General features: G+C 37.5%; 1 long non-coding RNA gene across 1 annotated transcript in view; it reads right to left on the bottom strand.

The window, feature by feature from the left end:
- Positions 1-5203: 5203 nt before the first annotated feature.
- Positions 5204-13808, bottom strand: part of LOC142157807 (uncharacterized) — a 70864-nt gene continuing 62259 nt past the window's right edge. The window contains exons 3-4 of the long non-coding RNA XR_012692644.1: positions 5797-6018; positions 5204-5320 (exon numbers count right to left, since the gene is read on the bottom strand). This is a non-coding gene — a long non-coding RNA (uncharacterized LOC142157807). The remainder of the gene's footprint in view (positions 5321-5796; positions 6019-13808) is intronic.

Below are 13808 nucleotides of genomic sequence, written 5' to 3'. Positions count from 1 at the left end.
GACAAAAGTATTTCACCACACCTGTTAATTATTGAATTGAGGTGTTTAAATGAGACCAGTTGCCAGAGGTTTATAAAATCAAGCACCTAGCCATGCATACTCCATTTGCAAATATTTGTGATACAAAATGGGCCATTCTGAAGAGCTTCAAACAAAGCACTGTGATAGGATGCCACCTTTGCAATAAGACGGTTTGTGAAATTTCATCCCTACTGGATATACCACGGTCAACTGTAAGTGATATTATTAGAAAGTGGAAGCTTTTAAGAACAACAGCCGTGAAGTGGAAGACCATGTGAAATCACAGAGCGGAGTTAACAATTAAATCGCATGGTGCGTAAAAGTCGCCAATGCTTGGCTGATTCCAAAGCTGTAGAGTTCCGAACTTCCACTGGCATTTATGTTAGCACAAAAACTGTGCGGCAAGAACTTAATGGAATGGGTTTCCATGGCCGAGCAGCTGCATGCAAGCCTCACATCACAAAAACCAATGCCAAGTGTCCATTTGAGTGGTGTACAGCACACCAACACTGGACTGTGGAGCAGTGGAAACGAGTTCTGTGTAATAACGAATCATGCTCCTCTGTTTAGCAGTCAGATTGGCGAGTCTGGTTTTGGCGGATGCTGGGAGAACGTTACCTGCCTGTCTGCATTATGCCAACTGTGAAGTTTGATGGAGGAGGGATAATGGTATGGGGCTGCTTTTCAGGGGTTTTGCTAGACCCCTTATCTCCAGTATGTAACACTACTGGTGGCATTAACTGAAGCCCAATAGCCGAATAGATATCTAGCGAGTAGACAAACGTTTGCCGGGTTGGTACACAAGAGAGTAGTCAGACGTTTGCCGGGTCAATACACAAGCAGGATAGTCAGACGTTTGCCGGGTCAGTACACAAGCAGGGTAGTCACGAATGCAAGGAAGTTCAGCAATATGCAGGAGCTGAGCAGGCAGAATACTCAAGCACATGTGTAATCCAGGAAGTGCCTATTACAGGCCCAAACAGGAAACAGGATCCAAGATGGTTTCTCCTTGATGCAATTCTGGCCATCTTGGATAAGGGTAAATCTGAGGGCAAGTTCATGAATCAGCGAACTCCATTGGTCGGAGATGCAAATATCAAAGTAATTCCTTACAAAGTCATTGCTATGCTTCCAACTTTGTGGCAACAGTTTGGGGAAGGCCCCTTTCTATTCCAACATGACTGAGCCCCAGTTCGCAAAGGACTACAAAGACATAGTTTGATCAATTCGATGTGGAAGAACTTGACTGGCCTGCACAGAGCCCTGACCTCAACCCCATGGAACACCTTTGGGATGAACTGGAATGGAGATTGCAATTCAGGCCTACCTGTCCAACATTAGTGTCTGACCTCTACAGAGTGAATGAGCACAAATTTCCACAGAAACACTCGAACATCTTGTGGAAAGCCTTCCAAGAGGAGTTGAAGCTGTTGTCGCTCCAAAAGGGGGACCAACTCCATACTAAAGTATATGTATTTGAATACAATGTCATTACAGTCCCTGTTGGTGTAATGACCAAGAGCCCAAATACTTTTGTCCATATAGTGTATATTTCAAGTAGCAATGGCATGTATTCTATCAGATAATATATTACATATGCAGAAGTAAGGCATATAAGTGTTTACCACTGAATTTAGGTGAAATATGTTATCTTGATGAGGTGATTACAGTTGTTAATATAATTACACATTATGATTTAACAGAAATTGTACATCAAAAATATTTAATAGATAATTCAGTAACAAGAAAGAAAAGAAGCAATAAAAAGAATGGAAAACAACCGGTATCACAATTCATTAATGAATCAACCGGTGTACAAATATTGATTGCATTAGAATTTTCAATATTACATGTAGAAATTTGAATGTATTTTATATCCAAGGTTAATTACATTGATAGATAATATAACTAATGTGTATGATGAAACCTTCCATTATGTTGCAAAAGAGCTTAATGTTTTCAAAACAGTTAATACAACATAGATTGGTCTTAAACTAACTTTCTGCACAAACAGAAGGTTATTGTGTAACATTCCAGATGAAGTATGGAATATTAATTTGTATCTGACAAACTACACCGATAATCCAGAGAAGATAATTCATAATTATACAGATGAAGTAGTGAAAATTAAGAAAGATTTTGCACAGATAACATGACATTATCTGCAGTGGATAAATGGTTTTCAAGGTTAGATAAAAAACATTTGGTACAGGGTTTCAATCAAAGTTGCATTTATTAGGAAAATTTCCTTTCTTTATATTAGGAATAATTTTGTTTATCTATTTTGTATTAAAATGCATACCAGTAGAGTTGCAAATTTGTAAGCAAATATTGAGTAGCAACATGGAAAAGTTAACAATACAGGGAAAGAAATTATAGAACTATGCAAACAAATAAAGATTCATAATATAATAGTGGGATTGTTGAGATAACTATCAAATGGGGGAACTATCAAAGGTATTTTTGGATGAAGGAATATATATACACTGTTTTATTTTATTTGATGTGGTATTTTTGATGCCAATTGTATCTGTTCGTGTGAGCTGAGAGGGATGTGAACAGCAGTGGAAAAGTTAATTCGAAGAACAGATGTTCCTAATCAGTATTGGTGGACAAAGACATTCCAAATTTCTTAAAACCCAATTAAAGTCTTGGGATCCTAATGGTCTACGGAACGCCAAATACTATCTCTGTCACTTGTAACACGGCATTTGAATTGTAACATAGCCTACTGTTCAGTGTTTATATTAAGGACTGCTTCATTTGTAGAAGTAGAGTTTCAAATTGAAAGTTGATGACAACATTATCACAGCACAAGCTTCTTCTTTTTTTGTTAATAAACCTTTGTACATTTTCTTAAAGTTTGTTTGCTATGGAAATTCAATTGCTTTATCAGTTATATAACCTAATTTTATTCTAAAATCTTATTATTCTTGCTATAGAGGGTAAATCTGAATCATACAATGCTTAAGTCAATATTTCTGTGAATAAGATATATAACACTTATTTATGATTGTGGGCTAAATGGTATGTAGCTACGTCAGGTTATCAGATTCCTGTTACATGAAATTATCAAGCATCAATAAATTCAGACAAAAGTCCATCTCTTCCATGTTTTCTCTAGAAATACATGGATAAATACATAGATAGATATACACAAAGTGGCCACTATATTAGATACACCTTTCTAGTATTGGGTAGGACCCAACTTTGCCTCCAGTACAGTCTGAATTATTTGTGGCATAGATTCAGCAAGGTCCTGGAAACATTCTTAGACATTCTGGTTTATGTTGACATGGCAGCATCAAGCAGTTGCTACAGATTTGTCTGCTGCACATTTATACTGCTAGTCTCCTGTTCCACTACAACTATTGAATTGAGATCTGGTGCTTGTGGAGGCCATTAGTGCACTAAACTCATTGTCATGTGAAACCAGCTTGAGATGATGGGCCTGAGTCACTAAGGGACGCATATTGAGCGCAGCAAGCGTTCGTGCGTTATCGCACATTCCAGACAGCTGCGAACATCTGAAGTCAATAAGAAGTGTATCATGACATACGCAGCCCAATGACTTCGGGTGCAACTACCTTGTGCTAAAGCCTGTGCACTGTACATCCACGTGTGTGACGATAATGTTTGTTCGCAAGGACGTTTTCTGCTCTACTTGCGTAGGCGAATGCTATGCATTAAAATTAAACACTACAATGTGTTGTAACATTCTAACCTTCATTTGTGTATGACTGACTACATGTACCATGTTGGTTGTGTACTTTTGGTTGTAATGGACACTAAAATATGTGGTCCCTTGATTTTATGCTACTTTGTTTACCTGTACCACCACTGGTCTCTGTGAATCCCAAAGTGTCAGCATGCCTATTGCCCTTGCACCCATGAACAGGTGATTGTTGTTTGCAAAATTGGCAAACTTTGCCACTAAACCTGGCATTAATACAAAGTTTGCCCCTATGATGTGATATTAGAGATGTGCCCGGTCTCTTCCCCTATTGCCTTTTAACTAGAGATGCTCACTGACCCCCGTGAAGTGGTTTTTGTTTTGAATCTGGATTAGCTTCGTGTTTTGGTTTTGGTTTTGGCAAAACCACCCTCATGCGTTTTGGTTTTGCATTTTTTTAGAAAAATAGCTAAAATATGCAAAATCACATAATTTTGCTCTTTTTTTGATCCTACATTATTATTAACTTCAATAGCACCAATTTCAAGTCATTTGCAGTCAATTTTGACCACCTCACAGGTCACATTATTATTTTCCACACACTTTCGGTCAAATACTGCAGCAACCTGGCTGGATGCTAAGAGACAGAGCAATGACTCAAACACACGGCAGTTCCTACCATATCTAGGACACAGTGGCACACAGCAGTGGCAGAAAAGAAAAGTCAGAAGAAAAGCCTGCAAGGCCTAATATTTGTATTTCAGCAATGACAATTAGCAATGGAACAATGGAGCTCTTCTCTTTAGGTGTATATAACACCATACACTTGTTTGTGGAAATTTAGCAGAAAAGTCTGCAAGGACTAGTAGTTGTATTTCTGCAATGAGAATTACCAATGGAGCACTCCTTTCTGTGTGTTACCTATATAACACTGTAGAATTGGACTGCAGAATTAAATCAATCCTGTAAGCACTATTATTTGTATTTTTCTGCAATGAGATTTAACACTGGAGCTATGGAGCTCTCCTGAATGTCAATGATTACTTTCTTTAATACTGCTAGCCCCTCTACTTTCAATTCTATCTATTTGCCTGCCCAACTGCTCTACACTCTATGCTACCCCTTCTGTGTCCCTCTCTCAAATGACGCTAGATTGCCGTGGTGGGCAGTATTTATAGATTCCAAAACTCGCAAGATCCGAGATTCAACGACGTCACAATGACGTTTTGCCTCGTTTTCAATTCCGAAAAAGCGGGAAAGTATCGAGCCGACTCGGCTCGGTATTCAGATCCCCTAAGTTCAGGTGTGTTTGGTTTCCGAGGAACCAAGCCTGAGTATCTCTATTTTTAACCCACTGGTTTACTTTAAAGAATCTGAATACCCATTTTTAAAAGGAATCAAACACACAAACACAACGTTTTCTAACAAAATAAACAAATTTAATTAGAAAATAATAATAAGAAATTTAAAGTCAACTTAATAAAACTTGTTCAGTAATTTAGTCAGGTATTTTATTTTTTGCATTTTTTGCTTTTTTAGATTTTTTGTATTTTTTTTCTTGTTTGTTAAGTTAATTTATTAGCCATTGACTCAGTGGTCTTGTCTGGCCCATCAACTCCTCGTCATCTGCAAATAAATAAATATCAAAATTTAGAAACTGCACTCTTATATGGGGAAATGCTAGGTCTATAGGTGTTTTTATATGCATTTTGCAAGCTTCATAGAGTGCACAAATGGTATGTTACGAGAATGACAGGCCAAAGTTTTGTATTATGCCAAACACATAATGTAGTATATATAGTAGTATATAAGAAGTGTATAGTACAATTGTGTGTATTTGCCTAAATATTTTTTCTCCTTCATTGCAAATGTTTCCAAGCAGAGTCTAACTCCCCAGGCTACAATTTTCAAGACAGCCTCTGCTGTACCAGCTGCACACAAGACAAGAAGAGGGCAAGGAAAAGGTTCCACTTTGGGGTGTACTTAGGATGCCCTCTGGATGTGATCATGGAAAGGGAAAACTGTTTCTCATTTCAACGTGTTTCTACTATAAAAATAAATTGTCAAAACTCTTACAAACATTACAATAACCTTGTACTTACTTTCTTCCACCAGCACCTGTGGCTGCTGGGATGGTTCAGGTCTGCTCCGGAACAGGAGTGGGGAGCTTGGAAAAATCTCCTCCTGGGCCTCCGCTGCCTCCTCCTCCTGGATCACCTCTGCCGGCTCCTCCTGGACCACCTCCACCACCTCCTCTTGGACCAGCTCCTCCTCCGATGGGCCTTCGTCATGGCGGTGTTGGTGGCGGGGGATGCATTGGCGTCCTGTTGAGAAATATTTATTTAAATATTTAATAGTATTTTTTGGTCACAAACCAAATATGCATTGTGTCAGCATTTATTGAATAGTTTGCCAGATGGCTGCTCAACCGCAAAATGCTTATTGTGGAAAAATTCAGAAATTTATGGGAACACAGTTATGAGCATTAATAATTGTTTTATCAAATATAGCGACAATAAGAATGATCTGTGCCTTTTTTTTTTAGGTGGGCTTGCAGTTACACTTTGCTATTTATATATTTAATCAAATACTATTAATTACTATATTCCCATAAAGGTATCATTACATGCAAATCAAATGTTAACCGCCACCTAAAAAATGGAAATAAACCTGGCAAAGTAAGATCAAGAAATGAAGAAATTTTAGTCAGTAGGAATAGACAACTACACAAGAGTCCTTTTCAAATATGTGTCCAAATTTGTTTGGATGTTTTCTGTGTATGGTCTATAATTCTTGTAACAATGCCTATAATGTTGTCATGTTGTCATTTTGGACGTATTTACGCGCTGCTATCTCTGCCCTTAATTCTGCTAGGAGGTCGGGCTGCCTTCTCCTCAGGTTGCTCCATCAGTGCTGCAATTGCAACCATATTTACCTTCTGCTCATTTGTTACATACCGTGGTGCGGGTTAAATACAACAGTCACGTGTTACTGTTAGCACCCACACCCTTTTACTTAGCATCTGAAGATGAAGGACTAATTTTTGATAGTTTCAATTTCTATTTATGTCTGAACAAGGGCCTTCTGGATCCTCCAGCTCTGCTAGGAAAAACCTGCACCAGCCCAATTTCACCAATCCAGAAATTTAAATTTTGGTTGAATTGGCTGTCGATAGGCTCCACTCCACTACTCGTCAGGTTACGGCAACATCAAAAACTCAAGTTTGGAATGAAATAACAAATGATGTCAACTCCGTGGTTCTAATAAGACGCCCGTTGTCTGAGGTGAAAGAAGGTAAATATGGAATTGTGTTACAAGAGTTACAAAAAGGGCAAAGTGGCCTCCAGAAGTTTGGGCTGAGAGTCTGGCACCATATCAAATTGTCAAAGCTCAGCAACCATATATGGATTTGGTAGTAACTATTCACTACTCTTGATTTAACAAAGGGCTATTGGCAAGTTCCCCTTACTTCCTCAGCCAAGCAAAATACCACATTTTCCACCTCTGATGGTCTCTTCCAGTATAATGGTCTATCTACCCTTTGAGTTGCAAGGGCCATGCAAAAGTTGCTGAGATCCCAGATAGTCTATGCAGCCACATACCTTAGATGACATAGTGAATTATACCCCTGAATGGAAGTCACATTTGCCCAAAGTCGAAGAGGTCCTAACTTCATTGAAGTACACAGGCATGACAGCTAATCCAGAAAAGTGTGCCATAGATATGAGAGAAGCCAAATATTTAAGGTACATTGTCAGGTAAGGGCAAGTGAAACCCCAACTAGACTAGGTGGAAGCAATCAAAACCTGGCCAAGACCTGAAAAGAAATCACGGTTAAGTACATTCCTAGGCCTTGTAAGGTACTATAGGAGATCTATAAGCCATTTCACCACTAGAGCTGTTACACTTACGGACATATTAAAGAAAAGTTGCCCAGATCAGTTAGCCTGGTCTGACTCTGCAGATGCTGCTTGGTCAGATCTTTGCTTAGCCCTCTGTTCCTCTCAGGTACTAAAAGCACCTGACTACACCAGGAGGTTTTTCCTCCAAACCGATGCCTCCAGTGCCAGCTTAGGTGCAGTCTTGTCACAGGAAAAGGATGGAATAGAGAATTCAGTACTGTCTCCAAGCCGGAAGTTGCTGCCATGGGACCAAAAAAATGCTACAGTAGAGAGGTATAGAAAGTGTATGGAACTCTATGTTGTGAGTTACTTACCATCCTAACAAATAAAGCAAAATACAAAGCAAGAAGTTGTTTGTGTATGCATCAACAGTCGGGTGCATGCCACAATGTATTAAACTAAGATAATGATGAATATATATATATATATATATATATATATATATATATATATATATATATATCACAGCTGTATATATAATATGTATATGCATGCTGTCTGTGGAAAAATAATGATGCATTGTAATACATTTAGAATATATGCAACAAAATGAATGACTGTAATGGGAGGCATTGGATGTTTTCTTGCTCACAGCTTGGATCCATTCTTCTTGATGGTGTAATGATCATTATATCTCTGATAAAAGATATTACTATACATCACAATTTCTTCATTTTACTGACATTTGTTCATCTTTATCTACACATTATGTGACTTTATGCTGTGAATGTAACTACTTTTTGGAAATATGTTACTTTTTTATGCAAAATGCTATTTCTTGTGTGTATAAAGAAGTATGGTTATTGTGACTCTTTCTTTGTTAATAGACATTTCTTTCAGATGTTTCTGAAATATTTCCTCCCAATCTCATAGTGTGATTTTAAAAAAAACAAGGGCTAACTATCTACCTTTCATATCATTGACTAAAGTAATGTTTTTGACAATTATAATTTAATATGTATCATTAACATGTACATTCTACATATGCATAGGACCATATTTTGCATATTCCTACATATGGCACATTGACATGTGGCTCTACTGACAAATCTTCCTGCATCAAACATTACGTGCAATCACAAGTCACTAATGACCATTGCTTTCCTCAGAGCAACTCCTCATTGGTAGAACTTGCACAGTTGTTTTGTTATTCTAACAGCACAGATTACTTTGCATTTTATTTCCATGTTTTCTGAAACTCTTTAATTTTCTCTACCATTCCAACTTAAGTTTCATCTCCTCCAAATATATTTTACTTTATCTTAACTCTTCCCATTTACTATCATAACCACCATACCAGCTACTGGTATTAGTTTTCATTTACCCTTAAGTTGCATGCTTTTATTTGAGGACTGATTAGCATGTGTAGTATGTCAAATATAGCCTTAGTGAGCCATGCATTATTTGCACACTATTGCAACATGTTGACTGTATATAGCCATATATATTAACAAAATACAGATCTATGCACACAATGCACAGCCCCATGCCTATGATATGCAAGTAGAACACCACCATAAGCAGACCAGAAATAACATACCCAACATGATCTACTATGAACAGTAACACGAACAGCAATATGTTTTATTTTTCCCAATAAAAAGTAACAATTACATCAAGATGTCATTTGCCAAATATTATGCAGGATATAAAATATTCCAAAATCTGATGTGACCTGGTAGATATCCCAGTGACACCAGTCACTTGCCTTTGAGTGTCCAAACATCTTCTATCTTTCCTATGTCACTCATGTAGCTAGTGCTGGTCCATAAAAGATGCACAGGTTGAAATAAACGACTGGAATCTGGACCTGGTGGACTGGAACCTGGATGCAGGAACAGAGGGACTGAACCCATGGCCAGAGACTCAGTACCTGCAAGAATTCAGAAACTCAGTCGAATATAGTATCAAGACTGGGACTGGGAAGGCTTAGAACTCAGGCTGCTGATTATCAGGGGTGACAACCTCCTGAACTGTATAAGCCTAGAACTAGCCCGGGCAACTCAGAACTCAGAGTCTGAGGATAATTACATCTTGCACTACTTTTCCTTTCAGCTACCGCTGTGCAGCTGAAGTTAGTTTTCAATCATCCTTTCAATTGCTTCTCTCTTGTACGTGTGACCACATACTTTGTCTTTCACTGGGTTCACCATCTCCAACTGTGTTATAGGAGTGCTCTGGGTGATGGAGATCTCCTGTTCTTCATCTTCCAAATCCTCGTCTGCAGGGGCCAGTAACATACTCATTTGTTTTCTCAGGTCTCTTAGCTGTTCTTTAAACTGGACATATTTATCATCCTGCCTCAGGGCCTTCTCTTTATTATTTTTCTGAAGCGCAGTGTATCTCTCATGTACAAGCTATCTTAAATCTGGGATCTCATCCGGTGGGTCACGTTTTAATTTAATTACGGTCTCCTCAACTGCATCTATATATTGGTTTAAATCTCTGTCCAAAGCAGCGTATTTTCACGCTGCCCACATGTTCCGTGTCACAATCTGTCTGAAGCAGTTGTAATGCCACTCCAGTTGTAATATCCATTCCTGTGTCTACATAAGATTGGCAGTTCTTCAGGGATGAGAGGGATGTATCCAGAGTGGAGAATGAGATTAAAGATGCAGCACAAGCAGACATGGTTTAATAATGAAGAGTTCATTGACCGCACTGTTGGGCAGCTAAGCTATTGGTAGCTTGTTTTGTGGGGGCCCAAACAAACTGAGCATATCAGCCTCAAAAGTGGCACTCCTTGTTGCTGGAGTGCTTGCTTTGTACATGTCCTTTTTAATATCTTACATAAGGGTGGGTGTCAGGGCCCAATTCCTTCTTGCACCACTATTCTTTTATGCCACTGCTGTATGGCAATGTTTCCTAGATGTGCTATGAACTGCTGTGTGTTTATGTCGTTGCTCTGTTGCTTAGCTTCCAGCCAGGTTGCTGCATTCTGTCCGAAAGTGGATGAAAATAATATTGTGACCTGTGAGATGGTCAAAATTGACTGGCAATGACTGGAAATTAGTGTTATTGAGGATAATAATAATAATGTAAGAGAAAAAAATAAAAAAATTATGTGATTTTAGCATATTTTAGCTATTTTTCTAAAAAATACAGATCCAAAACCAAAACCAAAACACAAGAGGACAGTTTTGCTAAAAACAAAACAAAACACGAACTTAAACCAGATCCAAAACCAAAACCAAAACACAGAAGGCAATTAACATCTCTATTCAAAACAGGGATCTGCTGCTATTAACATTTAACATCCAGTATTAACCACCAGCTTAATTAATAAACATTACTTGCAATTTTTACATTTCTCACCTTAAATACTGCTAGTTTATATTTATAGTTATTACCCTCATTACTGTTATACTTTTACATTTTTATGTGCACATAAGTGGTATAAAAGGCATCCCCATTGCAAGTACTGGATGACTTCAGATGTCTCAAATGCACCCAAAAAGCCAGTCTTTGTGTGGAGAAAGAGCTCCTGTGGCCACCCACTAATCCGACTAAATGCTGCCTTTCTAACCCTTTCTGATAGAATTTATATGCCATATGAGGCAGAAGGAAAACTACAGTTTCCGCCATCTTGCTTCCCTAACCCTTGCTGTACATGTAGATAGACGAAGAGTGACATCACAGCAAATTACCCTTCTTGGCTTGTTATATAATCAGTGTAGGAATAGACATACTCTGGTTACTGCTTCTGGCTCCTTTGAGCCATGGAGTCTAATAGCACTGCTGGTTTTCACCAGAGGACCCTAAAAAAGGGACTTTAATTGCTCAACAGAAAGTTAAAGAACTAGTAGCTGAACTTAGATTCAAACCTCCAGACAGATAACAAAAAGAGGCAAAAATGTATGCCCTTATGAAGATGCATGGAGTGTGCACAAAGATGGAGAAAATGTGGTAGAAACATCAGCCAATACGTATCCCTTGCAACATGCAATTGTACTTTCTACCACTGTCTATTAAGAGAAAATCATAGTGGGGCTGAGGCAGAGTTGGCCACAAAATGGCAGTGAATTACTAGTAGTAAAAGATTATGGAAAGAAACATATTTCCGCCTATATGCAGAGCCGTACTCATCTCAAGATGCGTCTGCCTCTGCATTTGCGTAAACAGGCTTTTACTATACTTGGCCAATGTTAGAACACACCTTTCGTCCCCTGTCCTGCCTATCCAGGTGCAGACTGGTGTAAGTGTCAAAATCATTCAAGTCTGCATATGTGCATATGTGTGAGCCCACTTTATGGGCATGCGCAGAGCAATTTCACATAAAATACGCTAAGCAAACTGGCATTTTCACCCTCTGCATCAGCCCCAGAGTGTCTAAATAAAAATAACATTTCTGTGTTATTTTTTTGACAGCAAAAAATCTTCAGGTTTACATTGCTGCAATATGTATTTTATATCTTAATTCATTTATCAGTATAACCAACCCATAATAATTTCAGATTGATTTTAAACAGATCAACTTAGAATTCTAAATATTTAAACCAATGGGGTGGCTTCTGTTGTAGTCAGAAATGATTACTTACCAGTATTTATACTGCATTGGAGGATAATTGATTTTTTTATGAAGAAGAAGAGAGGAAGCATTAACCTTTGGAGCCTGACAATGACACTTAGAAATTAATCTTTCTTGGCATTGCAATAAGATCAGAGCCTTACTACCCTAAGTGATATACGTTCTTTCTCTACGAGTTGTATGAATTTTTTATGCTTTTTGTTTCATTTACTGCATCCATATAGATCACATGGCAGGTGGGTTGTTATGAATGACAATGAAGAACACATTGTTTAGAGAATAAAGAAGTTCAATGAATGCAATAGATTAAATGGAATTTATAAATGAACAATTCATGCAAAAATACGATTTACAAATGTTGTTCATTGTACAATTAGGAAGAAACATTTACAGATACACATTTTAAAGATGATACCGAGATTGAAATGCAATAAAAGTATATTATATAAAGATGAGAAAACTGCTGATGTTTTGTTTTTTGTTTTTCTTTTGTTTCTACACTACTCATGCTTTGGTTTTGGTTTTAGAAAAATCAGGCTGGGGTTTAGGTCTTGGTTTTAAATTTCATCAAAATATGGAGTGGGATACCCCTGTATATAGGCAGCTCGCACAGGCATCCCAAGTCATCCTGAGCACTGATGTTGTTAAAAATATGCTGATAATTGTCACCATTCAGTCTCAATGTTTAAGTAGAATTGCATTTTTTTTAAGAAATATTGATCATATCATCATCATCATCATCATCATCATTTATTTATATAGCGCCACTAATTCCGCAGCGCTGTACAGAGAACTCATTCACATCAGTGTAAGTCGCTGTTCATTGCACGTGTTTTCTATGTTATTACCTGGGAAAGAGTTTGGGGTGCAATATTGGAACATATCTGAGAATTGGCCTTTTTTGCAATCTCTTCTTTTTGTATGGGATTTTTCTTTTCCCATTTGTTTTATCACGTCTGGCTTGATCTATTTGGAATATGCATCAAAGCTTTCTAAGATTAATTGTAGACCAGTCAGCCCACTTTCATGAAATATTTTCACAAAGTATTTTCTCTCGTGAATTACATTTATTTAGTGCTCTTTCAAGCCTAGATCAGAGAATATTTATAAGATATAGTTTTTATTTTTGGCTACATGGCTTTAACAACAACTATATTTCACCAGTGAGTTATGGTTTGAGAATTTACTACTGATATATATACCCCAGAAAGAAGGTTTCCGAACATTAAAATAATGCTGTTGAGTAGAATAGGGGCTTGGGTTTAATTGCATAGGTCAACTGCAGCAGTGCTTACACTGAATATATATATTTTTGCAGGTTAATTTAGCCCATTTTCTACACAACAAGATTTACATTGCGATCAATACTACTAAATTGATAACTATGACCATTAAACATGCTGATAAAGCACAATATTATGTTTAACTCAAAAGTCTACATATCTTATATTTTACAGCAATTATTGTAAAACATGGAATAATAATAATTTAGGAGAATCCTAGTATATGAATCTTTTATCAGTGTACAGAAAAAATAGATATTACTGTAAAAAAAAAAAAAAAAAAATGATTTGCTGCTACCACTAACGTTTTACCAGCATGGAGTGGCATTATGTGTTATGATGAAACAAAGCTCTGCAAAATGGCGTGTTCAGCCATGAAACTCTATTAGAATGAAATTTAG

Source organism: Mixophyes fleayi, chromosome 5, assembly GCF_038048845.1.
Source record: "Mixophyes fleayi isolate aMixFle1 chromosome 5, aMixFle1.hap1, whole genome shotgun sequence".
Taxonomy (NCBI): domain Eukaryota; kingdom Metazoa; phylum Chordata; class Amphibia; order Anura; family Limnodynastidae; genus Mixophyes; species Mixophyes fleayi.
This window is presented reverse-complemented; position numbering and strand designations above follow the sequence as displayed.